The sequence below is a fragment of the Lissotriton helveticus genome, chromosome 11 (assembly GCF_964261635.1).
Source record: "Lissotriton helveticus chromosome 11, aLisHel1.1, whole genome shotgun sequence".
In the NCBI taxonomy this organism is placed as follows: Eukaryota; Metazoa; Chordata; class Amphibia; order Caudata; family Salamandridae; genus Lissotriton; species Lissotriton helveticus.
In genome coordinates, this window is record NC_136072.1 from 301,507,508 (window position 1) to 301,521,772 (window position 14,265).

Below are 14,265 nucleotides of genomic sequence, written 5' to 3' on the forward strand. Positions count from 1 at the left end.
TAGCTCCCTACCAACCAGGTTCCCAGGGCCTGTGTTCTTTCTTAAGACTGTATGTACCTTTGTATCCACAATTGGCTCATCCCTGGCCACAGGTAAGCCCCTTGTAAAAGGTAGCATGGGTACCAAGGGCACTGTGACCAGGGAAGGGCTCTAAGGGCTGCATCACCTATTGTGCCACCCTTAGAGGCCCTGCACCGTAACACACACATACTGCCACTGCAGGCTGTGTGTTTTGGTGCAGAGAAAAGTGAAGCGTCAACATGGCGCACATCCCTGTGTGCCATGCCTGCAATCCACTGCCTAAGGCCTAGGTAAGTCATCCCTCTAGCAGGGTACAGTAGCCCTAAGGTGAAGGTACAAAGGCATGAGCCCTGTACCCCTACAGTGCATTCTTAGACAATGTAAGTGTAGTAAAGCCATAAAGAGTACATGGTCTGGGAGTTGGTCATTGCGAACTCCACAGCTCCAAAATGGCTTTACTAAAAACTGGTAAGTTTGGTGGTAGCAAACTTCTCAGAAAAATAAACTCATACTGATGCCAGCGTGGGATTGAATGTAAAAAGCACTCAGAGGGCATCTTAGAGATGCCAAATGAAAATCAGCCAGACCTGGTGTGGTTCCTGAATTACTGCCCGACATTTGCCACCACCATGCAGGTTTCTGGACCCCTGGGTAGAGAGCCTCCACTCTGAGTCCACAAAAAAAGTTCATCTTAGGAAGAGGTGTCATGCCTCCTTCCCCAGGATGGTAATTGCAAACACAACACTGATGGACAGAATGTGGATCAATGTCACACATTCACCCCAGTCAAAAGATCTGGGCCCAAATCCATCGTTTTTCCACTCCACACCACCCTGGGTTAGACAATGGCGATATGCAAATCAGCGCTGACCCTGTGCCCCATGGGAAAAGTCCAGTCCGAACTACAAAAGCCATGTCCTTCCCAGAACGGAAACAAGCATCTGAGGACCGGCCCGGTTTCGAGGTAACACCTCTCATCAGCCCGGCTAGCTTGACTCCAGTGGTGTGGAGTGCCTGGGACTCACGTCTGAGCATCCCCAGTACACTTAGAGCGGTAATTGCAAACACAACAGTGATGGACAGAATGTGGATCAATGTCACACATTCACCCCAGTCAAAAGATCTGGGCCCAAATCCATCGTTTTTCCACTCCACACCACCCTGGGTTAGACAATGGCGATATGCAAATCAGCGCTGACCCTGTGCCCCATGGGAACAGTCCAGTCCGAACTACAAAAGCCATGTCCTTCCCAGAACGGAAACAAGCATCCGAGGACCGGCCCGGTTTCGAGGTAACACCTCTCATCAGCCCGGCTAGCTTGACTCCAGTGGTGTGGAGTGCCTGGGACTCACGTCTGAGCATCCCCAGTACACTTAGAGCGGTAATTGCAAACACAACAGTGATGGACAGAATGTGGATCAATGTCACACATTCACCCCAGTCAAAAGATCTGGGCCCAAATCCATCGTTTTTCCACTCCACACCACCCTGGGTTAGACAATGGCGATATGCAAATCAGCGCTGACCCTGTGCCCCGTGGGAACAGTCCAGTCCGAACTACAAAAGCCATGTCCTTCCCAGAACGGAAACAAGCATCCGAGGACCGGCCCGGTTTCGAGGTAACACCTCTCATCAGCCCGGCTAGCTTGACTCCAGTGGTGTGGAGTGCCTGGGACTCACGTCTGAGCATCCCCAGTACACTTAGAGCGGTAATTGCAAACACAACAGTGATGGACAGAATGTGGATCAATGTCACACATTCACCCCAGTCAAAAGATCTGGGCCCAAATCCATCGTTTTTCCACTCCACACCACCCTGGGTTAGACAATGGCGATATGCAAATCAGCGCTGACCCTGTGCCCCATGGGAACAGTCCAGTCCGAACTACAAAAGCCATGTCCTTCCCAGAACGGAAACAAGCATCCGAGGACCGGCCCGGTTTCGAGGTAACACCTCTCATCAGCCCGGCTACCTTGACTCCAGTGGTGTGGAGTGCCTGGGACTCACGTCTGAGCATCCCCAGTACACTTAGAGCGGTAATTGCAAACACAACAGTGATGGACAGAATGTGGATCAATGTCACACATTCACCCCAGTCAAAAGATCTGGGCCCAAATCCATCGTTTTTCCACTCCACACCACCCTGGGTTAGACAATGGCGATATGCAAATCAGCGCTGACCCTGTGCCCCATGGGAACAGTCCAGTCCGAACTACAAAAGCCATGTCCTTCCCAGAACGGAAACAAGCATCCGAGGACCGGCCCGGTTTCGAGGTAACACCTCTCATCAGCCCGGCTAGCTTGACTCCAGTGGTGTGGAGTGCCTGGGACTCACGTCTGAGCATCCCCAGTACACTTAGAGCGGTAATTGCAAACACAACAGTGATGGACAGAATGTGGATCAATGTCACACATTCACCCCAGTCAAAAGATCTGGGCCCAAATCCATCGTTTTTCCACTCCACACCACCCTGGGTTAGACAATGGCGATATGCAAATCAGCGCTGACCGTGTGCCCCATGGGAACAGTCCAGTCCGAACTACAAAAGCCATGTCCTTCCCAGAACGGAAACAAGCATCCGAGGACCGGCCCGGTTGTTGTTTTTGCAATTGCCGCCCTAAGTGCGCTGGGGATGCCCAGACGTGGGTCCCAGGCACTCCACACCACTTGGAGTCAAGCTAGCCGGGCTGAAGAGAGGTGTTACCTCGAAACCGGTCCGGTCCTCGGATGCTTGATTCCGTTCTGGGAAGGACATGGCTTTTGTAGTTCGGACTGGACTGTTCCCATGGGGCAACAGGGTCAGAGCTGATTTGCATATCGCCATTGTCTAACCCAGGGTGGTGTGGAGTGCAAAAAAACGATGGATTTGGGCCCAGATCTTTTGACTGGGGGAGTGTGTGACATTGATCCACATTCAGTCCATCACTTGTTGTTTTTGCAATTGCCGCCCTAAGTGCGCTGGGGATGCCCAGACGTGGGTCCCAGGCACTCCACACCACTTGGAGTCAAGCTAGCCGGGCTGAAGAGAGGTGTTACCTCGAAACCGGTCCGGTCCTCGGATGCTTGATTCCGTTCTGGGAAGGACATGGCTTTTGTAGTTCGGACTGGACTGTTCCCATGGGGCAACAGGGTCAGAGCTGATTTGCATACCGCCATTGTCTAACCCAGGGTGGTGTGGGGTGCAAAAAAATGATGGATTTGGGCCCAGATCTTTTGACTGGGGGAGTGTGTGACATTGATCCACATTCAGTCCATCACTTGTTGTTTTTGCAATTGCCGCCCTAAGTGCGCTGGGGATGCCCAGACGTGGGTCCCAGGCACTCCACACCACTTGGAGTCAAGCTAGCCGGGCTGAAGAGAGGTGTTACCTCGAAACCGGTCCGGTCCTCGGATGCTTGATTCCGTTCTGGGAAGGACATGGCTTTTGTAGTTCGGACTGGACTGTTCCCATGGGGCAACAGGGTCAGAGCTGATTTGCATATCGCCATTGTCTAACCCAGGGTGGTGTGGAGTGCAAAAAAACGATGGATTTGGGCCCAGATCTTTTGACTGGGGGAGTGTGTGACATTGATCCACATTCAGTCCATCACTTGTTGTTTTTGCAATTGCCGCCCTAAGTGCGCTGGGGATGCCCAGACGTGGGTCCCAGGCACTCCACACCACTTGGAGTCAAGCTAGCCGGGCTGAAGAGAGGTGTTACCTCGAAACCGGTCCGGTCCTCGGATGCTTGATTCCGTTCTGGGAAGGACATGGCTTTTGTAGTTCGGATTGGACTGTTCCCATGGGGCAACAGGGTCAGAGCTGATTTGCATATCGCCATTGTCTAACCCAGGGTGGTGTGGAGTGCAAAAAAACGATGGATTTGGGCCCAGATCTTTTGACTGGGGGAGTGTGTGACATTGATCCACATTCAGTCCATCACTTGTTGTTTTATGCAATTGCCGCCCTAAGTGCGCTGGGGATGCCCAGACGTGGGTCCCAGGCACTCCACACCACTTGGAGTCAAGCTAGCCGGGCTGAAGAGAGGTGTTACCTCGAAACCGGTCCGGTCCTCGGATGCTTGATTCCGTTCTGGGAAGGACATGGCTTTTGTAGTTCGGACTGGACTGTTCCCATGGGGCAACAGGGTCAGAGCTGATTTGCATATCGCCATTGTCTAACCCAGGGTGGTGTGGAGTGCAAAAAAACGATGGATTTGGGCCCAGATCTTTTGACTGGGGGAGTGTGTGACATTGATCCACATTCAGTCCATCACTTGTTGTTTTTGCAATTGCCGCCCTAAGTGCGCTGGGGATGCCCAGACGTGGGTCCCAGGCACTCCACACCACTTGGAGTCAAGCAAGCCGGGCTGAAGAGAGGCGTTACCTCGAAACCGGTCCGGTCCTCGGATGCTTGATTCCGTTCTGGGAAGGACATGGCTTTTGTAGTTCGGACTGGACTGTTCCCATGGGGCAACAGGGTCAGAGCTGATTTGCATATCGCCATTGTCTAACCCAGGGTGGTGTGGAGTGCAAAAAAACGATGGATTTGGGCCCAGATCTTTTGACTGGGGGAGTGTGTGACATTGATCCACATTCAGTCCATCACTTGTTGTTTTTGTCCTTCCCCAGGATGGGCTGGGTGCATGAAAGGGGAAGCGTCAAAGGCCTGCCGCCTTTGGACGCTGTCCCTGCCTTTTTCTGCCCCAGCAACTGACTCCTAACGGTTCTGGCCCCCACTTTGGGCAGGGGAATTGGCGGGAAACACGAGCTAAGAAGAAGAGTGCGCCCACCTTTGCCAACCCTACCCCTCACGTGGGGAGGCGAGGTGCAGCACACATCTTAGCCCCCTCCATCTTGAAGATGAGCGGACTCAGTCAATTAGGAAGAGGCTCATACTCCCTCCCACTAGAAGGTGGCATGATAGAGAGTGTACCCACCCCAAGGAAGGGACCCATTGGTCCCCACCTGCACACCCCTTTAACACCCCTAAATTTAGTATTTAGGAGAAACCCTGAACCTTGCCACCTCAGATTCACGGGAGAAAGAAGAAGGGCTGAAGAGCTGAGCTGACCCAGGAAGAAGAAGAGGACACCAACTGCCTTGGCCTCAGCCCTACTGGCCTGTCCCATTCATGACCTGTCTACAGCAAGAACATCAGGAAGTCCAGCAGCCAGCAACCATCAGAGCTCAAAGCACCTGCCCTGCAACCTTCCCACAGACTTTGCCTCCCGTAACCACCGGATTTGCTCAACCAAAGACCTACCTTCGGGATCCGGATTCCGTTGACTCTGCGATTCTGCACCACTCTGCACCTGACAGCCATGGCCCGAGTAAGAGTGGCCAAACATCCCAAGGAGGTCTCCCCAGTGATTTTGACCTGGGATCTGGTGACCCTTGTCCTCCCTCAAGACTCCCAACGACACCTGCAGCCTCAACCAAAAGTGTCCCCGCGACCGGAGTGGGTAACAAAATCCCGATGCCAGAAGACAACACTGCACCAGATGCCCCACGCCCTTGGGTGGCCCAACTGACCGTGTCCAGGCATCTCCCAAGATCCCAACTTACCTCTCCAGCCGGTGGTTGCCTTCAGGAAGTCTCCCTGCCTAAACCTGCAGCATCTTTCCAAAACCGAAGGTCTCTATTGGAAAGCACAGGGTCCCAGACGTCCATTTTGCAACCTGGACCTGGTCGCTGGTGGTGCAGCTCCTGTGTTGGTCATTGGCCCTGCAGTGCTGACCTTAACTCCAGGAGTTTGGATCCCACAACCAAGTAGCCTGCTCGTCAGCAGACCATAACTGAAGGCCCCGTTATCCCCATTGGCTGACATTGGGCCCCTGTACTCTGCACCCAGCCGCCTGGTGCCACTGGTGGTGCACTTTGAGTGCCCCCCCTAGACCTTGGAGAACTTTGGTCCTAACCCCCAAAAGCTCACCCTTGTGAGTAGAGTACTTACCTCCAAAACCGATAACCATTTTTCTCCCATAAGAACCCTTGTTACAACATTTTGGGCTTAAACTTATTCTAAGTGTTGAACTGCTATGTGTGGAGAAAAGTGAATTCAATTGCTCAGTATAAAAAGTTGTACTTACCTTGTATGTAGAAATCTTAGGGTGGGGTATCTAGGCTTACCACCCTCAGTACTCCAAGTAATTCAAAGTAACTCAAAAGTAATCTAAAAGTATTTACTGTAAGATACAAATTGCATTTAAAAGTGATACAAACCCGTACCAATTGTAATTTCAAGCACAACTGAATTACCTTGAACAGTCTTGCATTTTGAAAATATCCATTACTCACCTGTGCTAAGTCCTGCTTGGTTTTAAAATAAAACATGAGTATTTTTTTTATAATTACCTAATTGGTCTGGATTCTGCTTCCGAGTGTGTGTATCCGTCTTTGAGTAAATGAGTACAATAAATGCTTAACACATCATCTGGATAAGCCTAACTGCTCTCCCACACTACCACAAAGAGAGGTATTAGTACTTATCTAATTTAGCCAGTGCTATACCCCTGGGGACTCCCTGGACTCTGTGCACACTATACCTTACTTTGGTATAGTTTATATGGAGCCAGCTTCCCAAGGAACCAATCTTGAAACTAACAATTTCTGGATTACTCTGCCTCTTTGCACTTTCAAATTAAAATTATTTTGCAACAAGGGATTGTCACCTTAGAAGAGTAAAATGTTCAGTGTTGTGCCATCATTAACTCACTCACTTATGCAAGAAAGGAACTCCAATAGTGTAACACGATATGGCCATCAGTATCAGTTTTATAGTAATTCTGATGGGGTCTGTAACGGGATTTACTGGACACATCATAATTACAACAAGGTCTGCAGAAGCACTGCTGTCCTAGTGCACATCACCAGAAGACTTAATCTGCTGGATGCAGCTAAAGATAATTACTGATTCCCAGGAAAATTCATCATTTCTAAGGGGGCCCTCAGGGTCTATCTAGTAATACTGGGTACATCATACATGCTTGAGTTACCAGTAAATACTCAGTATTGGTAACTTTGGGCAGCTGAGTAAATCGTTACACTGCATAGAGGCAAATGTAATGAGGTCCAAAGTAGGGGCCTTGGTTATAGTAATGTCAGCAGGTGAAGAATTCATGGGGATTAACCTGGAATGTAGGATCGATTACAAACTTCTAGTTCATAAATAAAATCAACTCACTTCTCCTTTACTGATTGGATGGAGTGACATCCATACCTTTGTTGAAAAATGATTTAACGTGTTTCCCAGGCACTTTTGGAAACCGGTGGTGCGTGCTATCATCATGTCCTTTTGTGATACTAGATGCATACTTACTGTTTTGTCACAGGAGCAACATCTTCATTATGTGCTGGGCAAAACATTACTTTACGTGGTTAGATTCTGCTACATTGTGGTGGTCAGAATCCTCTAGACATATTCAAAGGCATCTGCTGAGGTGCAGCACTTTGGTTCCCTATGGGCAAAGTACCTAGTATTCTGCTAAGGTGTGTTGCGGATTCCCTTCTGGATATGCCTCATATTCTGAAAGGTACTTGATGTATTCTTCAACACAAATTTGGCTCAAGTCTCAGGTTTACATGTTTTAAATCACATTTAACTTGTCATTCAAGATGAAACACCTGGAAAGTGTGATTTTAAAGCACACTCATAATTAGGTTGTTTTAAAGAACAATTTTAAAAACATAGCACTTTGACTTAAAATGGAACGGAGAGGCGTGACTTGAGGCGTCAAGATGGCGAACGCACTCTAAGAGTGCTCCGGAACCCTCCGTCATCCGCCTTCCATCCCCCCGTTACCAGCTGCTGCTCACCTCCTCAGACTATCTGCTTGGCTTCCCTACACCGTCGGCTCTCTTCTGATCCCTCTTGCGGGCAGACCGGCGTCCCTGCCGTTGAGAGCAGCCGCCCCTGGGTCCTCAAAATGACGACCCCGGCGGCCCTTCATCCCGAAGCTCGGCACCTTCATGGGGGTTCGTCTACCCTGGCAGCGCTGGTGATTGTGCCTGCCTGCTCCTGTTTACACGTCCGTGCAGCGGACACGTCCTGGTGTGAGGATGCTCCGGTGGGAGCCCCGGCGCTGGGGGTGGTGTGCGGCGATCGCCGGGAGCGGCCTGGCTTCCAGGTGATCGAAGCCTGGCCTGCTGCACAGGGGGCTCATATCGGAACCCCACCGGAGCGGCCCTGTGGCCGTGTGCGAACCGCCGAGCCTCGACTGCCAGTGTCGGGCAGTGGTGCAGGGAGCGGTGATCTCCTCGGACTGCCTCTGGTGTTCTTCCTCCGGCCCAGCGTTGGTTGCGCTGTCTGGCGGGTCGGTGGGGGTGAGGCCTTCTCTGGCTGCCGTCTGCGGCCCGGATGCCATCCATCACTGCATCTCGCGGGGGTGCAGCCCTTGAGCCCCCCTGAGGCCTGCCGGGGCTGAGAACATCCTTCTTCCAGCCTGCCTTGATCTCACCTGCAGCGCCGGATCTGCGGAGGCACCTGAGCCACGTGGGTGACTGCAGGCCATGGACCGCTGGTGAGTGGGGCCGGGGCTAGGCCACTGTGTCGGGTGGCGGGCGGTGTGGGGACATTGGCACTCCCGCCCCCGTGCCTCATTTCTACTTTCAGGGTGCCCCCTGTGTTGGCTGACTGGTGGGTACACTGGTTCTGCCTGGCTTCTTCTACCCCGGCTGTCTCGCCCCAGCTCCTCTGCTGTTTTGGATCTGTGTTGGGGCGGCGGCCTCCTCTTTGCTGCAGGGCCTCAGGGGGGGCCGTGTCCGTGTCCGTGTGGTGGCCTTGAGCCCTGGACTGTCAGGGGGCCAGGGATCGGCCACTGTATTGGGTGGAGGGTGGAGTGTTAGGATCGCTGCTCCAGCCCCCCCTCTCGTGCCACACTTCACCTCTGGGGGTGCCTCCTGAGTCTGCCGGCCCGTGGGGGGCACTGGACCTCCCTCACCTGGCTCACACCACCCCCCATGACCGCTCTGGACCGGTGCGGTGGTGGCGGTCCCCTCTTGCCTCTGGGCCGGCTGGTCCTCCGGGGCATTTGGACTCCCTGGTGGCCTTGGGGGCTCAACTGCCAGTGCGTGGGGCTGGGGTTCAGCCATCATGTCGGGTGGCGGGCAGTGTGGTGGTGGCACCACCCCCGCCCTCCCTCCTTCTTGCTGTCCCCTCTCCTCCTGGCGCCACGGTGTCCTTTGGAGGTGCCTCTCTGCGTTTGCTGGCTTTTGGGGTGTGTTGGCCCTCTTGGCTTCCCCGGCCCCAGTGGCCTCCGCTACCATTGTCAGTAGCGGGTAGTGGAGGTGCGTGCTCTCTGGTGGGGCCGCCGGAGGGAGTTGGCTGCGTGGGGTCACCCCCCTCCCCCCGGACTTGTCTCTGCCAGTGGGGGATGGAGGGGCGCTGCCGAGCCCCCTGCCCGTCGCCTCTGCCGCTCGTCTAGGCTCCTCTGCACCCTAATGGACCTTGTTTGCTGATGCTGCTGCCTGGAGCTGCCCGACTTCCTGGAACTGCCTTTCACCCACTGTGCAACATCTGAGAGACTTACCTTCCGGGGCCTATTTGGCTGTCCGCTGCTTGGTACTCCTCCTGCTTGGGGTGATTATCTTGGTTGTCTATGGGCTCTCTTTAGAAGAGGACGGTGACCTAGGGGGCTGACCCAGATGCCCGGGCCAGAGTATTGACGGTGTGGGTGCCGTGGACCCCCCTCCTGTCCGGGTGCTCGCCGGCTCTTCTCGCCCGTGTGACGGTTGACACGATGGGTAGGACTCGTGCCCTACAGACCCCAGCCTCCCCACCCAAACAACGATGGACAAATTCACCATGGGCGACCGGGAGCCGGGGGGGGGTTAACCTGCCGATCAGTCTCCCTGGGGGAGATGTATCCACTATCCTCCAAGCTATTGGTGCGTCGCAGACATCGGTAGAGAAAAAGATTGGTGAGGTGCGGGTGGACATGGCCCATTTTCAACAGGACCTTGTGCAATAGCCACGGCGTGGATCTCGGAGGCGGAGTCGTGTCTCTCCACGGCTGAGGATGATATAGGCCAGCTCAAGACCCAGGTGACCCGTCTCCAGACCCAGACGTCGAAGCTTCACCGTCGGGCCAAGGACGCTGAAAACAGGGCGCAAAGGAACAATCTGCACCTTATTGGGTTTCCAAAAGGAGTGGAGCAAGGACACACAGATACGTTGGTGGAGACCTGGGTGCGCACATGGATGACTAAAGACTCCCTCTCCCCATGGTTTGCTATTGAGCGTGCCCACCGCTCTCTGGCTCCCCGGCCTCCATCGGGGGCTCCCGCCCTGCCCATCATCCTGCGGATCCTCAACTTCCGGGACAGAGACGCTATCCTTAGGGAGGCCCGGAGGAAGGGCCCTCTGACCTTCCAGAAAAGCAAGATCATGATTTTCCCAGACTAAACCAGGAGGTGCATACCCAGCGTCGCACCTACGCCAAAGTTAAGCAGAAACTCTGTAGTCTGGGACTCCGGTATGGCCTCCTCTTTCCAGCCCACCTTCGAGTCATCTTTCAGGACAAGGCGTTTTTCTTTGACAGTTCCCAGGTGGCTTGGACCTGGCTCACAGAGAAGCGCCCTCTCCGAACCACCCTGGCCTCCTCCCCTGCTCTGAAGGTGTCCACGCAACCCCACCTGACTCCACCTACGTCCCGGGGGCGCCGCAACAGGTCTCGCAGGATGGGTGCCCGCCGGGGATCGGCCTCCCGCTCCCCGGAAGATGCGCCTCAGCTGTCTCCTCCTTCTGCGACGCCCAGAAGATCTGGGTCTCCAAACTCCACTGGTTCCCGGATCGACCTGGACCACGTCCCGGACCCCCCAGGGGCCTCGTGCCAGGCCATCTCTGAGTCTGACTTGTCACGGAGTCCTGTGCTCCGAAGTACTGGGGGCGATGATGGGAACTGACCGTGAGTGGCTGCTACCTGACGATCATATGCTGCTCTATCAACATCCCCTGTGGTGGTGTGCCCCTTCCTCGGCTCGCACACATGTAAGGGTCTGCCACCATAAGACCAAGCTCTGCCACTTACAATACCTGAACAGTCTGAGCTCACTGCAGGACTTGGTCTTCTTGGTTATCTGTTCTTTCTTTTCTAGCTGTTAACGATTTTTACTGTCTACATGGAGGGGTTCATCATCAATGTCAGGCTTAGGTTTTGCTAACCGTTTTAGATTAGCCTCCCGGTTCAGCTGCGTTGCTGACTTCTTGTTGTTTTTCAGGGCGACAGATGCTTCATGTTCCGAAATGTCGGGTGGGGGGTGTTGGGGGGAGAGGGAGGGTGGGCAGACCGTTGTCGCCCGATGGTTAGTTGTTTTTGGCCGCCTACGGGCCGCTGTTTTTTGTTTTATTTGGCATCCAGCACTGAACACGCGCCACAGCTCGCGACACAGCGATTCTCATACCATGCGCAATGTATCCCATTGCCGCGGCCAGAGGTGGCCTCCCTTGGGATATAGGCACAGCAGTAGTAATGCTCCACATACAATACCCGCCCATATGATGTCCACTCTACACAGACCCCTACTCATTCTATCATGGAATGTTAACGGTCTGTTGGACCGTGTCAAGCGATCTGCAGTTCTCCGAAGCTCCCAATGCCATGCTCCCGATATCCTCCTTTTACAGGAAACACACCTTTTGGGCACCCAATGTGCCTTCCTTGCACGGTATGGGTTCGATAGGGTCTGGCACTCTGGCTTTACTCTGGGCTCCAGGGGGGTGGCCATACTGCTCCGTAGGGGTCTTCCCTTTAGTCTGTCCCGGGTTGAGAACGACTCACAAGGCTACTATGTGGCCCTGACTGGTAAGACTGAGGGACACCCTCTTAGTTTTGTATCTCTCTACATTCCCCCCGCTGCCATGACTGACGCGCTCCGGTGACTCAAGCTCCTGCTCTCGACCATTCCTGAGGGCCTGACGGTCATCGAAGGAGACTTTAATGCTGTCATGCACCCCTCCCATGACTCAACAGGTGTTCCCTCTGCACCCCGCCTTGCCTCTGCTAAGCGCCTTTCTGATTGGTCCTCCGCCCTGGGTCTCTGCGGTATGTGGAAGGTGTGGAATCCCAGGCGACAGCAGTACACCCACACTTCTGCAGCCCACCACACCCACTCTCGTAATGACTTGCTTTTGTTGCTTGCCCTTGATTGCTCTTTGGTGTCCGGGGCCGCTATTCTGCCCAGGGGCATATCAGATCCCCCCCCCCTGTCTCCCTCCGGCTTGGGAACGCCCCTGATGGTGTTTGCACGACCTGGAGAATGAATGCCTGGACTTTGCTAGACAAGGACTTTGTTGAATCGCTTGGCCGAGAATTGAAGAGCTACTTTGTGCTCAACACAGAGTTAGTCTCATCACCAGGTACTCTGTGGGAGGCCGGTAAGGCCACCATAAGGGGGGTGGCTAGGGGCTTGGTCCATACGAAGCGCAAGGCTCAGGTCGCCCACCTTGTAGAGTTGGAGGCCCAGGCCGCCCAGCTTGAGTCGGCTCCGGGGTCGACTGTGGGTGATGAGTCCGCTCGGCAGCTCGCACCGCTGTGGAAGAGATCTGTCAGGTCTCTCTGGAGGCCGCCAAAATGCTGTGGCACTCTTCGGTGGCTCGGATATATGGCTGGGGAGATAAAATCCGCAAACTACTCCATAATCTCATTTCCTACCCCATGGCCGCACGCATCATTCCCGAGGTCTGCGATGGACATGTTACCCACCATTGCACCTCACGAGCTACTGCCCATGCCTTCGCAGCATACTATGCCACTCTCTACACGTCCCGCCCTCCCAAGGCCTCACTGACTGCGCTGTTGGCGGAGACGGGGACCCACCTGCAGCGTCTGCCCCAAAAGGTCTCGGAGACCATGGATCTCCCCATTACTCCGGACGATGTCCATGAAGCCATCTCTCACCTACACTCTGGTAAGACGCCGGGACCGGACGGGTACCCGCAAGAATTCAACAGGACTTATCGCGAATCGCTGGTCCCATACTGTTAGACCTGGCACCATTGGCGTGGGTCTCCCTTCCATTTTTGCTGTTGCCTCATGTGTTTTTGCTGGTGTTAGATGCTTTGGGCACTGTGCCACTGCTGTTCAGTGCCACAGTGCAAGTGCTCCCTATTGTAAATTGATGTATGGATTAGTGATTCCATGATTGACTTGTTTGGTTTACTTGTCAGTCCCTAGTACCGTGCACTGAGTGTGCTCAGGGCTTGTAAATCCAAATGCTGCTGGTAGACTTGCAGCACTGGTTGTGCCACCCACAGAAGCAGCCTTGTAAAATGTGTCTAAGGCCTGCCATTGCAGAGCCTGTGTGCAGTCTTGTACTTGCATGCTGACTGGGCAAGTGCACCCACTTGCCAGTCCCTAAACCTTCCCTTTTCCTCATATCAGACACCCCTATGGTAGGCCCAATGGCAGGGTGCATTGTAAGTATAAGGTAGGACATGCCCTGGTGTGTGTGGCATGTCCTAATAGTGAATTACAGCCATTTTCGTTTTTCACTATTGCAAGACTACCTTTTCTCCATAGGCCAGAATAAGCAATTAGATTATTTCATTTTATAATCCTACTCAGGGAACATGGTAGAGTTTGAGTATAGTATGCCTGATCTCAGAATGATAAAATACATCTTTTAGTGAAGTTGATTTTAACATTCTGTGTTTGAAAATACCACTTTTAGAAAGTAGGTATTTTCTTGTCCAGCCTTCCAAGCCTGCCTCTGCTAGGTTGTGTATTCCTTGTCTGGAGTTTGAGTGACAGGGCTGGGGGATTCCAGGAGACAGAATGAGTCAGCCCAGTGGTGAATAGAGAGATCTGCATCTAGATGGGAGGGACCTGAATAGGACTGTGCCTGCCCCCCACAGTGCTGTCTCCACCCCCTGCAGTGCGTCTGATGTCTCTGCCCTGCACAGTGAAAGAAGAGAAGGAATCATGTCAACAAAGTGCTCCAGGGCTCTGCTTTCCCTCCACAATGTTGGCTCCACCTCCTGTAGGGCGTCTGATGTTTCTGCCCTGCACTGTGAAAGGAAAGAAGGAGTCATGTAAACAGAGTGCTCCAGAACTGGTTTGGACTGGGCAAAGGCCGCTCTGCCCTCAGAGGACAAAGGATTTTGGGGTATAAATATTGGGACCCTGATCCCAAGAAATTAGATCACTTTTGGACTACAAGAAGAAACGTTTGCTGAGGAGAAAAACCTGAAGAAACTGAGGAGAAAGTATCCCTAAGCTGAAGTGCTGCTTGGGGTATTAGCCTGCAGTGGTTGCCTGACTGC